Source organism: Megalops cyprinoides, chromosome 16 (assembly GCF_013368585.1).
Source record: "Megalops cyprinoides isolate fMegCyp1 chromosome 16, fMegCyp1.pri, whole genome shotgun sequence".
In the NCBI taxonomy this organism is placed as follows: domain Eukaryota; kingdom Metazoa; phylum Chordata; class Actinopteri; order Elopiformes; family Megalopidae; genus Megalops; species Megalops cyprinoides.
The window spans coordinates 17,989,934-18,004,119 of NC_050598.1; the positions used below are offsets into that span (position 1 = coordinate 17,989,934).

At 41.3% G+C, this 14,186-nt stretch overlaps 1 protein-coding gene across 4 annotated transcripts in view; it reads right to left on the reverse strand.

The window, feature by feature from the left end:
- mid2 (midline 2) overlaps nt 1–14,186 on the reverse strand; it is a 132,831-nt gene that overhangs the window by 66,049 nt on the left and 52,596 nt on the right. For 2 of the 4 annotated variants that reach the window (XM_036548680.1, XM_036548675.1), the window contains exon 1: nt 13–223. The exons of the other annotated variants lie outside the window; for them this stretch is intronic. The gene's annotated coding sequence lies outside the window, so the exon portion shown is untranslated. Of the gene's footprint in view, nt 1–12; nt 224–14,186 lie in introns of those variants that run through there. 4 annotated transcript variants of the gene reach the window in all.

Below are 14,186 nucleotides of genomic sequence, written 5' to 3' on the forward strand. Positions count from 1 at the left end.
AGAGTTACCTACCAGCTTTATTTGCCGAACATTCTTTTCTTCTGTCATCTTGAAAGCACGCAAGAAAAACGAAGCGAAGAAAAAAAATCTACCCAAACCCCGAAAGAAACACGAAACCCCGATTGCTGTGTTGTGAGCGGGTGGCCCGACAGCCAGTCGACTAGCTCACAGCACTAACCTCGACAGCGAACAGTGGAAGCTGGAGCTTGCATACGCAACTTGGGAAAAATGAGCGAGAGAGGAGGCAGACAATCGCAGGAAGCCGGCTCCTCCCACCCATACAAAGCGAAAAGCAGAGGCGACAGATCCGCAAGCACATAAACTGCCCCACTATGAGAGAGAGAGAGAGAAAGGACACAAGCTACTCTTACCTCCTCCTCACCATCAATGTAAATGCCAGGTTCTTTGAGTTGACAGGGTCATTACTAACCAGATATATCAGATTGTTGTGAAGACGAAAAGGATCTGTTATACACGTTGCGTTTCCAATAATGTGTACAGGAACACTTATGATGAACAAATTATGGATCTAATCATCTATTATATTTTATAATTACGAGTGAACGAATGAGAAAGGCAACACTTTATAATGTATGTCATATCATTGTTGGCATGAGAAATAAGATCATTTCACAAATGCACTCATTTGAGAAGATTCTTGGACTAAACATGATTATCATGGTGCTCAGGAAACAGCCTTGAAAAGCGTACCTAGGTACAATCTAGTATTACACAGCACGAACCTGCCAGATTTCAATTACAGGGTCTGACGCGAAGAGCTCTTGGAACTCACAACTGCACAGATTCCGTCGGGTGGTAATTGCGCACTTAAATGCCAGTGTGCGTCGGTTACAGTATTTCCATGTAGTGAAAAGAGTTGAGCGCTGCACGAGAGAAAAAATGAATACAAGTATGAGAATGTTTTATATTTTGACTCCGTCTACAAGAATTATACTCGTAAAATTGTTGAGAGATCCGGAGTTACCTCTAAAATAGCAGCGCTGGCGTTTCCTGACGACCGAACAGACCACCAGAATTTCCTTTGGTCATGAAATACATATATAATCAGTGGAGCAAACTTTTTTTTTTCTTTTTTTGCTCAAGGCAGTATCTGAGTGTAAAACACTAGAAGATGACAGAAAGTGACTACAGTATTAATGTACGCAAGGTTGGAAGTCAAAAGAATCTGGTGCATATATCTTAAGCGCCATGCTAACAACAATCACACTACAACAATTAGCGTCACAAAAAAGATAACCAAGAGTTGCTTCGGTCAGGCACATTATACTCTCGATTTATCTATTCACGGGATACACAGATATAAATATTTGTAACAAGCCATTTTATGAGTATTTATCCAAAAGGTTACTTTGCCTAGGTTATTTTACAATTTCATCAATAAAAGAAATAATTATATGTCATACTTCCTCCTACTAGTACTCTCAATATGTTCCCCCACTTGCAATAAATGATTAATTTTACTCTTTCTATAAGATGGACATGGAAAGCCTCAAGGGAAAAAATGTAGCTCTTTGATATGTACCTGCACATGTCATCCCCAAATTCAAATATACAGTACATTCAAGTTCACATTGCTGAAGATGTCCTTAAAACAAACAAACAAAAAAGATAATACTAATAGCATTAAGCTATCTTCTCCCGTCTCGTACAGAAGCACACAAATTAAAAGACTTTGTTCCTCTAACTGAAGCACCTGACAAAATAGCGTTGTGAGTGTTGAAGTCCACTAATAGACAACAACATGACAAGGGCCTTGATATGACTGGAGGTTAGGTGAAAGCACTAACAAATGGTCACTAAACTGTGAAAATATTTTTTTTAAAGAGTAAAACACTCACGAAGCAGAAATGAAGCTCTGTTAAGGCAGAAAACTCAGGATTCAGGCAACAAAACAGTGCTTCTTTTTTTCTAACTGATAATGTTACCTGAAGAAGATTTTACTGTATGTTTCTCCAGTAATATGGTTCTCATACACTCAGGCAAATGTTTGATTTTGATTGAGTATAAACATTTATCATGCATACAAAGTCACATTTGTGTATCCTTACATATTCACTGGTACCATGTGACTCATCTGTTTTTTCAGTTCAGTTAGCTTTCCAATCAAGCATTTCTTCCAGTTTTTTTGGCTGTCATTTCCTTCTCAGCACTTTGTTGCAGACTGTTGGCCTTTGGTGATAAAGGTCAGATGTCCAGTGCTCTCAGCCTTCATGACGAGCTCATCAGCATGTTTCCATGTTCTCCATTTCACTAAACGGGACCTTATTTGACTGCTCTCCTCATGTTAGTTCTGTCAAGTGTTTATATCCAGATTTATAACGCCACTTTCTGCAGCAGATATTTCGAAGCAAACTCTTGTCTATGCACACAAAGGTTATCACTGACATCTCTGAGCAATGTAGATTTCTTTCTTTATGCTCTCAACCTGAATCTGTCTAAAGTGAAAACCCTGATACATATATCTCCAGTCTTTAACAAGCCATTCTTTATTTTGCTCATTTTCCAGCTAGTTATGCTGAAATTTGTTTCCTAGTTTCAAAGGAACAATGACAAAATATGTAAAAACTGTAACACACAAAAATCATCCACCATTTCACTTTTTGGTCTTGCTGCCATATTGATGGAAGAAATCCTTTAATTGTCTGATTCACAACCGTTTATCGAATGATTTCACTAATGTTCTTTTCCCTAATGTTACTTACATTATCTACTGATAGTACACCAGGCATGGTTGTGGGCGAGGTTAGCTCTCAAAATGAGACTGTACTCCCAAAATTAAACGTAAGCACTTTCAAGCATTTCTGTCAGCTTTTCCTTATATGCAAGAGCTTTCCAGGTCTTGCATTGTTTTGCTGAGATTCAGGTACTTCAAAGGATTTCCACTGACCGTGGGAACCCTGGCAGACATCAACAAAAGAGGACATTCCAGCGAAAGTGGACGCCTTTTCCATAAGCAGAAAACGAATCTCTTGGTAAACTAGCCATTTTTAAACCAGCTTATAGGTTTATTACATTGGTCCAAATGCTAGTGGATTGATAGATTTGTCACTGAGGTTGCTAAAATGAGACATCCCTCCATTTTTATCCCCATAATAGCAGAATTAAAATTACAATATTCAAAAACACTTTCAGAGTCTAATGCCTCAGGTGATCTGAAGCAGAAAACTCAAGTCTCCAAATGAACCAAACTGGTGATTTGTTGCTAACATGCATCAATCAAACAACACAAAAGGGTTTTGTTGTATGGCTTCTGTCAGTGGTTGTACTGTAGTATTGATAACTGTATTTTACTGTAAAAGGGCAACTCACAACAAATTTTTAAGTTGCTGTTTCTTCTACATATTCATTCTATTTATTTGTTTGCAGACAGACATTTTTTAAACACTATACCTGTTTTACAACTCATCCTTGTTTACTGGTTCCAGTTACCAGTTACACAAGTGTACACACACACACACACACACTTCAACAGCTTCAACCTTATTCACATGCAGCGCTCTGTTGGGTGATAATGTGCTATAACCTCCTGGAAACTGGTAATGAATACATTTTATGGATAGCACATCTCAAATTATATTTTTCTGAACTGCAACTGCTATTCTGTGTGTGGGGAGAACATTTTTATTGTTATGAATAATAAGGCATTTCTTCAGCTATAATTATACCATCTACAATTAAACTATAATAACATTTCCACATGGAGGATTTAATGAAAGAACCATGATAAACTACCAATTGCCTAGTCCTTTTAATTATTATTATTTTTTTTAATCACAACACAGTTAGTTACAGAAGCAGTTTATGCAGTGCAATCTTGGAACTACAATGTTAGGGTATATTCATTTGACTCAATGATCAATGTCCAACGGCTGGTATAATTTTGAACTGAATATATCATAAGTTTTACCTTTTTGTACAAGATGTTCTTCCAGTCATTACACTGACATTTCCTGCTGTTCACCAACAATCCACTCCTTCATCCTTTATCAAATTAAAAAACCCTTAAGCCAAATATCACTGAAATAGGCAGACTAATGATGTACAAAGCATTCATCTGAACATCTCCAAATGCACTATAAACTATGAACTAAACATTAATAAAAGAGTGATTTTGGTAACAACAAAATCAAACTATGTGTAACACACCTCATGATGCTTTCTAAAAGGAGAACTGAAATGTGCACTATTCCTGTATGACTCAAGACCTGAACACACAAACATTTTCCTCCAGTTCATTCCCGCCATATGCCTGGGCCTCTGTGATGTCAGAGTTAGGCCCTCCATGCTGGGGATTTGAAATCTGGGATTTTCCATGGATCCTCCGCTGATCTCACTCTCAGCATTGACTCAGCGCTGCCCCGTTACAGAAGAGGAAAGGAATGAACTGTCTTGAGTCTTGGGCTGGGAAACTCCAGCACTTGGAGGGGCGGAGCCCGGCGGGTTTCACCTTTCAATTAGGCACCGGCGAACACCTGGAGCAATGTGTGAGTTTCAACTGTCATCCTCATAATCACTGCCATTAAAATACATAAAAGCTGAGCAGGAACTAAAAGCTGAAGAACATGTAGCCAACAGGGGTGACAGTGATCCTGCGTTTGGAGCTTTGTGCAGGGTGGATCAACTGTGTCTGATGTCACACAGCGATCTACACTGCACCCACATGTGTCTGTAGATACAGACTCTGTTTGCATGGCTTCTTTTATTTTTTTTTAAGTGAGTGCTGTGTGGATTCTGCACAGTCACTGATGTTTAGAGTATGTGGACTGGTTGATGTAGCTTGCTCAGTGAATAGGATGAGCCATCAGTAGACTGAAAGATGAGTGAGTCTGCACAGAATCTGCATAGCACTGATCCAAAATAACAAACCCTGGGAGAGGAGTGGAGGAGTGTGGCACAGGGATCTGTCAGCGTCTGCGCCCTCCCCTCCCCCTTCCTGAGTGCTGCTGTGTGGGAACCTGCTGGGAGCCCCATTAAAGAGCACACCTCCAGGGGAAAGACACCTGGGGCAGCACGACACGAACCGCACCGTGATGAAAGAGCCTGTCTCCCTCACCACCTCCCTTCTGCCTATATTCCACTGTCATGTCAAATATGAACTGATTGCTCCCACATAAAAACAGCGCTGTAATGTTGGAGGGGTTTGGGGGGGGGGGGTATTTGTGTGGAAATAGACACAGATCTGTTAAAAGGCGATTTGCAAGATTTTAAGCCTACTGCCTCGAGCGAGCATCGAGAGGGAGAAACCCGCCTTGGTTGAGAATATTGAGCGTTTGAAAGTGAGGGGTATTTCCAGAACAGGATGTGTTACAGGGTGCTGTTGCCTTCTGAGCCTATAATGGACACGTTCATTCATTTGAGTCAAAGAGCCCCATCTTTCAACACGCCCAATGGTTACATATGTGCGGTGCTCAACACGCCCAAATCACTCACACAGACGGAGATCTCCCTCGCGCTGACAGTGTCTGATTAACATTTTGGGAGACAAAAGCGCAGTGACAGAATGAGGGTACAAATTCGAGATGACAAGGAAAATGACGGCCGTGGGAGACTTTTAAGTCTCTTCAGAGGCAGCGGCGTGCCTGACACGAGAGGCGCTTATGCAACAAATCACCATCAACACCTCGGCGTGGAGATCCAGGGCATCTACGCCCAAACGAGACATTGATTCCACTCCACTCAGACCACCCAGCATTTGAGAAGGCCAGAGAATGTGGCACAGTACTGTAATCACACCCTCTACAGCATTTGTGCAGTAATCACATTACTCTAGGGGGACCGATCCGAAAATAGAGCGACAGGATGAGTGGTAGTGCATATGAGTTTCAGTGCCTAATCCTTGAAAATGGGCTTGCGGTATGATACTTTCATACATGATACGAGTTAGGATATTCAGAGACATTGCATTACATAATTTATTTGCATCGCAGATGGTCTTTTTCAAGGCGACTTATATGGCTTACATATTTTACATTTTATCTATAGCCACACCATTACAAACAGCCGGGTATTCAAACAGTTCAGGTTCAGTACTTAGCTCAAAGGAACAAGAGTATCCCATCAGGGCACTGGACCTCCTGCCTTCTGCTTACAGCCCGCTTCCTTACGGCTATGCCGCACCACCATCCAGAGATCATGCTGCACTGTTATTTGCCTCAGCAGAGACACTTTGAAAAAATTATATTTTTGAGCAGTGGCTGTTTCCTTAAATCTGCTCCAGCAAACTCCTTACAGAAAACTCCAGCAAATGCCCTTTAACCCTGGAGGAAAATCTGTGAGGACCTGATGAAAGTGACACTTATCTACACCATTCACACTCACAAATTGAACACAGAGCAGAATGTTAGAAGACAGCAGACAGGCGTAGGTGTGAAAGCAAAACCAATTAGCATATGGCTCTTGCCAGGCTCTGCTGGCCTCGTTCAGGACCACTGGAAGAGGTCACCTCTTCTGTCTCCTTTTGTCCTTCTTCTCTTGAAAGGCATGACGAGGCTCACAAAGAAGTACTTTCTTCATTGGCTGTCTCAACACTCGAATTACAAGCAGTGCATATGTATCATAAAGCCCTGACTGACCTATCCTTTCATCCAAAGTTATACCTTTCACTGTCAGTATTATTGATGAAAATCAGTGTTGTCAGTTACCTAACTAGCTACACTACCTTGCAACCTGTCAAAGTAGGAGCAGACAAAAATGCAGGCATGGGAGCAAGTATGGAGACATTTGTTCAGCTTGCAATAATTACTTTTGCAAACACCTTTTACCTCACTAATTTTTCTTGATTGATTTAATTTTCAGGTTTCTCCCTTCAGACTTCATGCCTCCTATTAAAGTTGAAAGCGATGGGTAGCTAGTTACCTAAAGCACCTACCAAGCTATGGGACACACCATTGCAAAATCCATTTTATGAGGCATAAAAATTATGCCCGACTAACTACAAAAAGGCTATGTAAATCAAATCACTGCATAATCTATGTAAAGAGGCTTATAAATATTATACCTATATAGCTAAAATGCAAATCAACAGCAAAAGCTGGCTACCTAAACTGTGAACTAACTGGTTGTGACTCTAGCATCAAATCTGTGGATCATAGCCCATTTATACAATAACATAAAAAGATTAGTGAATGCATAGCCCATGATGTAAACCAATTCTTCAGTTTTTCATTGATTTAGAAATGCTAATGTTAGCTAGCAAGCCGTGCTTGGAAGACCACATTTACAGGGAACAACTGTCTGCTTATAGCCTCTGAAGAGCAAGATCACATCTCGGTATTTTTAGGCTGAATGGCGATACATGATATATATCTCGGTATCTTCTATGAAGTGGGCTAAATGTTCAGTTGTAAGCCAAAGCCACAAGCAGGGTTTCCGCTAGGATTTTTTCTTGCCGGTCCGGTGTCCGGAAAGAATTTATTTTACCGGACAAATCTGAAACTTACCGGTCACATTTCAATAACTAATATTACAAACGCAAATATAATGTACACCTAGGTTGACGAAAGAATGACATGACCTCAAATCAGTCTGACTATTTAATGAACAGTAATGATTAAGCAAAATGAACAGTAACAATCAAAACCTCAACATTAGCCGCTAAAATGTAGGCTATTACGAAACATCTGTAACCTGTAACATCTGTAGCCTGTTTTTTAAAAAAGGCTAGGCCTACATGGCATCAAATTTAGCCTATACGCTACCAGATAACATTTTATTTTCTCCTTTTGTTCATTGTGGCAAAGTCCTCTGCTGCTGACTTGAAATTAAATGTGTCCAATGTGTCTTTGCAGCTTGCAATGTGCATAAGCTGCGTCACCCTCTCCTCCTCCAGATGACTTCGCAGCGCCGTCTTAATTCAATTCTGCAGAGAGAAGCACGTTTGACACAGGCAGCACACAGGCAATTTTAGCCAGTGTAACCCAGTTGGGGTAGAGCTCGCTGAAATCATAAATAAGCACGCTTCGCTGTCAAAACACAAATGTCATGTTTAGGGATACCTTTCGTTATAGCTACGTTTTGTATGAGCATTATTGCCGGACATTTTGACTGGCAAGTTTTTAATTTACCAGTTTTTTATAAATTTTACCAGGCAAAAACCGGTAATGACCAGCTAACGGAAACCCTGGTCACAAGCACTTTTATTAAAACAGACTGTGATCAAAATAAAATGCAAAGACAGCGTTTCCTTCCCTGCCTGAAAATATACAGATGCAATCCATGTTGCAGGAGAACTTGTGAGTGAGTGGGGCCGGGTTTGCGCGCAGACGCAGAGGGAGAGTGGGGGCGGGGTTGCGCGGAGAGTGTGAGAGAGGAGAGATGCAAACACTGGCATGGCTTTGCAGAAGAAATGGGTTATGTAATGCAACATCAAACTATATTGATACAAACGGTATTGTCTCATCCTATATCTCCTTTGAAAATATATCGATATACCTTAAAAAGTTGATATACTGCCCAGCCCTAGCCTGAGCAAGCAACTTAAATAAGCATCAGTGTTACCACCATCAATGTTCTGAATAAATGCATTTTTACACAGATACAGTATCGTCACAAAAGGCTCCACTTCCTTCTGATTCAGAACAACGTAAAATGGAAAGGCTATGTGGAATCTCAGCTCAAATGTGTGTGCATTCCTCCCGGTCAGCTTCCGGTTTTCTAGTAGTTTATATGGTCCCTCATACGTGCAGTGTTGCGTGACTTCTATTTTGAGCTCGCATAATACTTTTACCCAAACGCAAAGATAGGCCTTTTCTTTCAGGCACGTGTGCCACACAAGGAAAGCCTTAATTAGCTGTCAATCACATGTAACCCAATCGGCTATTTGTCCTTTCCGGGATCGATGTGCTAAAGCTCTGCCTTGTCAAAGGGCAACTCCTAATTCAGTGTTTAGAGGTGCTCAACTCCCCTGCCACTTATTTTGACAGGAAGCCACCTGAACTGATAGCAAATCGATCCTACTAATAGCTTTGTCATCTGCAAAGACCGCACTCATGCATGTAATGAGACTGGCCCCACTATACAAACCAAAGTCAAAATGGATTTTGAAAGAGATGTTTTTTTTATGGTGAGAGTGAGTGAAGAATGATGTGCTGTACCATTACTTGGACCATCTCAGATTACTGCGGCTGAGGGTTTAGGCTAAAGTGGATGATGTGATTAGAGCCATTCAACAAATATCAATAAATGAAGAATGGTGGTAAAGAAGGGATAATGCAATTACAAAACAATGTGAATAAAGCTACTCTCCGTCTCTCATCCATTCAGTCCTCCACAGAGATGGAGGAATAAGGCAAATGGAGCTTAATGACCATGCCCCTAAGTAGGTAAGAGGCTCATATTTCATATTGTACTTAAGGATGCAATGAGCGACCATTGATCTCATAGGTGGGGTGGTACAACACACATTAAAATGAAACAGTGACCATCACCACCGCTCATTTAAGGAACAAATACGCTACTAGGCAGCATTCATGTTCTGTATCACATCTTTTCACAGTGAAATAGACACCTACTTCACCCAAAGCACTATGACGCTGCACAGCCTTTGCAGGTGTTAAGTGTATGCACCACTTGACCAGACGGACATAAATGATTCCCACAACATACTCCACAAGGACATAGAATTTTTATCAGCACAAAAGGGAAAAAGGCCCTTTTGACAGCTTCAGAGTTTCAGGCCTTAAAGATTACAAAAGAATACAAACACTTGACCAGCATAATTTAAAGAACGGACCATTCCCACAGGACACATTTTTTTTAGTTAGACATCAACACAAAAGACAAAATGCTCGTTTTGCTAGTTGTAGTGCCTCAGAGTGCTTCAAACACATTTCAAAGCAGATGTGCCTTCTGATCTAAATAATGAGTTTGAAGATCGTGCACCAAGCATATGGAGTGCAATTTGAGACACAAATATTCAAACTGTGTTGACATGACAAATTTAAATAGAAACAGACAGCTTGCCTATATTGCCTATATTCAGATCACAAGCACAGTTAGATTAAAGGGATAGGGCTGAAATGTTGTTTCTTTAGGAACCACATATATACAGCTAAAGCTAAAAAAAGCTCATGTGATTCTGCTTACAGAACAGCCTCTCTCCAAGGCAGTTTTTGCCCGTATTTTTGTGCCTTAATCCCCTTTTTAAAGTGGTGCTGTGATCACATATATAGAAAGGTAATTGGGTCCTGCTTCTCAGCTGGTGAGAGACTCTCTGGAGTCCACTAAAAGATGTTCCATTGACCTTGGATACACACTACTTCTTTTCCATGGACTGAACTCCGCTGACTTCACAGAGCGAGCTCGTGCATGAAAGAATGAGGTCATCATTTTTCTCAGATGAAAATCACTAGCATTATTTTGTGAGTGAATACTAAAATTTGCATTGCTAAAACAGAGATGTAAAGCAATCCCATTAATTTATCCCAAATGTTGTAATGTTTTCAAGGAAATCACCCTCAAAGTCTGAAATATGGCACTTCAGTGATACGGCTAGGAAGGTTGTGGTCTGGATTCTGTACCCAGTCTTTGCATTCAGGTCTCAGAGATGGATTGTGGGTACTGATGCCGGGGTAGACAGTATCTAGTATAGTATACATTAGTAGAGTATACTACTAAAAAAATATGCTAGCAATGGCACAAATACAGAATTAAATTCAACAGACAAGCATCGTTTCACAGCTTGTTCCAATTGCAGTATTAAGTCAGGTTACACAGATTTGCATGTGGGAAACATTAGAGGTAAGTACTTGACAATGTTCCAGCATCTGACGGTGCACACAAAATCTCTCAGTAGACAGCCCTCACAGTGAATGTGCTTCCTTTCTCTCTCTCTTTATACCTGGTGATGTAAGCTTTCCAACTGTTTTTACTGCTTACTGCATGAAGCTGCCTGGCCTTCATCCCCCTACCTTTCACCAGCCAGAATGCACTGGGGACCGGGCAAGTAGTCAGTCACGACCATCCTCTTTACACCCCTCCACCCCAAAAAAAATGTCAACTAATGTCTCTGCGAAGTCCCTCTGCAAGAGTGCATTGTTTGTCAGAGCACTGTCTGTTCTTGAGAGATACTTGAAAGCAGGTTTTCATTCGCAGGTAATCCCACAGTGCCTGCGCTTTCCACTTCGCTTGGCCTGTCTTTTAAGGGGACCCTCTGAAGGAGGGACCCAGGGGCTGCGGCTCGTCATCACGCCTCTGTGGCCACTTTAATCTTGAAGGTCAGCCCGGACCGCGGCCGTCTTCGGAGACCCGCTCGTTCAACATCTGGAGCCGCTCTTCCAGGAAATGCAAACATTTACCTACTCTCTGCGACGAACACTCTTAACATGTCGCTGCACTCTTGTTGCTGTGGAGATATTCCTGCTCGTTGAAAGGTTGGAACAAAAAAAGCATTGCATTTGAACTGTTATTGTTGTCTGCCCTTTGAAGTCAAAGGTGAGCACTTGGGTTTTCTCAGAAGTGCTTGAGGGGTACTGTGCAATAACAATAGCTTTTAAACAGTGGTGCTTAGCCTGTGTATCCACATCTCTAAACAATACAGCTGAAGTCCAATGTTCTGCATGAAGTTACCTGCTGTATAGTCATACTCACTATGTGTTAAAAAAAACTGTCATTCTGGTGCACTAATGTCACAGTAACTACAAGAGGGCAGTAACACAGTAACTCCAAGTATGGTTGGAGGACATCTTTGTAGGGGAAATTAAGTAAAAGGTGTTACATTTCTTCTTTGTGTATTTGTGTACCAACTCAAACTGGTGAACAGATGTCAATCCATGAACATACCTTTGAACTGACTTTAACTTGTAAATAAGAAAAGGTCATTTCAATAAAAGTTTTCAAATTCCCTAATTTAAGAAACGATTCCTCTATGGTATTGCTGATCACATTATGAAAAAGTTCTGTATACATATATATTTTTGGCTCATCTAGATATCCTCTTGATTTTTTCATGAAATGCACATAAACTAGCCAGTCTAGACTAACCATTCTCCACAAGGCCTGTAGCCTCACCCTGGGTACTGTACGTGTTTGTGAGCATGTTCTTTTCCCTTAGACACGGGGCCAGAGGAACGATATATTTTAGGACCCATCTTTGAAGTACTGCCTCACCTCCGCTGGCTCCTTCAGGATCAGACACACATACAGTAATATGGCCCTGGCAGCCTAAATTATTCAGCCCGTGCTGGCGGCAGTAAAATGCCAGGGTGTCCCAGCTCCTTGATCTGAGGAACTGTTTGATTTCCCTCTCACGTCATTATGAGGTTTGGCCCCTTGGATGGGACTTATCGGGCTGAGGGGTGAGCCAGGGCCACATCGCATTCTGCTGGCTCTCTGACAGTCCTGTAGTGGAAAAGCGCTGATTACTTTCACACACCCTGTCATTTCTGTGGCTGCAGTCTGAAGGCCCGTGTTGAAATACTTGGGAGTTTCACATCTCAGAGGGGAATACAGGATTAATCAATTAAACATTTAAAACCTTGACGGATGTTAATGTTTTATTTTCTTCCCCCAGACAAGGACCGGGAGTATGTCTGCTGAATCTGTGAGTTTGTTCAGACAGATGATCTCTGCGTCATTTGATGGTGATCTCATTTAAAAGTGTGCTGTACCAGAGGGAAATAAAATTTGCCCTGATTGGAAAAGTTTTCATGATTGCGCATTTTGGTAATATGCGTTTCTAAGTTATTTCTTATATATTCTTATATATATGAGATTTATTATGCTTAAATGCATCACACATCATCATATAAATTCTATAGTAACAGAATATATTTCAGTGTTAGCTATCCATTTTCAATTCCTTTGACTTCTTCTTGACTGAAAATGAGTGCTTTGAAATTTTAGAGCTCACCACCATGACCTATAGTGTATAAAGCAACATGACCAGAAATACAGGATAACATAAAGATGGGATCGAGAACAAACACAAATGTTGATCTTGGCTGAAAATCAGACGATTCAAGCAGTCATCCGTTATAGTGCTCTAATTAGATTGCCAATCGTCTCTTCTGGGCAGCTAGTAGTCGTTCCCCTTTACTTATCCAATTCTTTACCGATTTCCCACTGCATTATGAGACTGTAATTTAGTTACAAGAACAACAAGCAGGGTTCCTTTTCTTGCAGTCAGTCCCCTCTTGGTTGAAAGGTGGAAGCAATTCGTTGGAAGGGGGACGAGAAACAAATTACCTTCTTGTAAAGCGTGCAACAGATGCAATCTGCTTCAGTATTTAGTCATTTCTCTTTCCCAAAAAGAGGCTAGCATGCATTGTGTTTCCACGCAATCGGGAAGCATGCGATGGCCTGCGGTGATTTTACTTTCAGTACCGTGTACAAATGTTCCGCTTGACTGGACCCTGCCGCATGAGGGGCGAGGCCAAGTGTCCTTTGTTAGCTGTCAAGAGGCATAAGATCAGGGCCGTTTTTTTTTTTTTTTTTTACGACGCAACAAGTCCGAGCCGTATCTGAGCTCAGTCGCCTAAGAGAAGATTAAAAAGGCAGAGGTTTGTATCTACACGAGCGAACAGGAAGGCCTGTGTGATGAGTTACGCCAGCGGCATTAAACTTTAATACCAGCCCCTCATGCAACTGCTTGCAACACAGGTGCTTATGATAAACACGCACACTCGCCCATTATTTCATTCAGCAAATGCTTTAAAATTTGTACAAATGACTGTGGTAACAGCATATATAAAATTCACCCTCACACCCTCCCGTGCACATAAATCACATTGTGACTATTCTGCTCCCAACTATTGATCACGGAATAATGTGGGCACTCTCATGTGAGACTAAACCCTTTCTTACCTTCGGTAGACCAGATCGATACAGCCCTCATTTTCTGCAATTATAATTTTTATACACACGGTTAGGCTCTGTGCAAGTCAAAGATAGCCAAATTAGTCTGCATGTCACGTCAGTCAGAAGGTGAGTATGCATGAGGGAATGGGGCTTCAGTTCTGTTTTAAAAAGGCAGACGACACTTGAGAAAAATTCTGTCGGCGCTGATAAACAAGACGCACAAGCACTCCGCCGCTTGCTGATGCAATCTAATTCCAACACAGTCTTCATTCCAGGATATTGCTGTGCTCTCAAACTAGATGCATTTGTTATCGGGAGGTTAAATCTTTTTCTCCCTTGACTGCGAGCAGTGCAGTGTACATGCTCACACA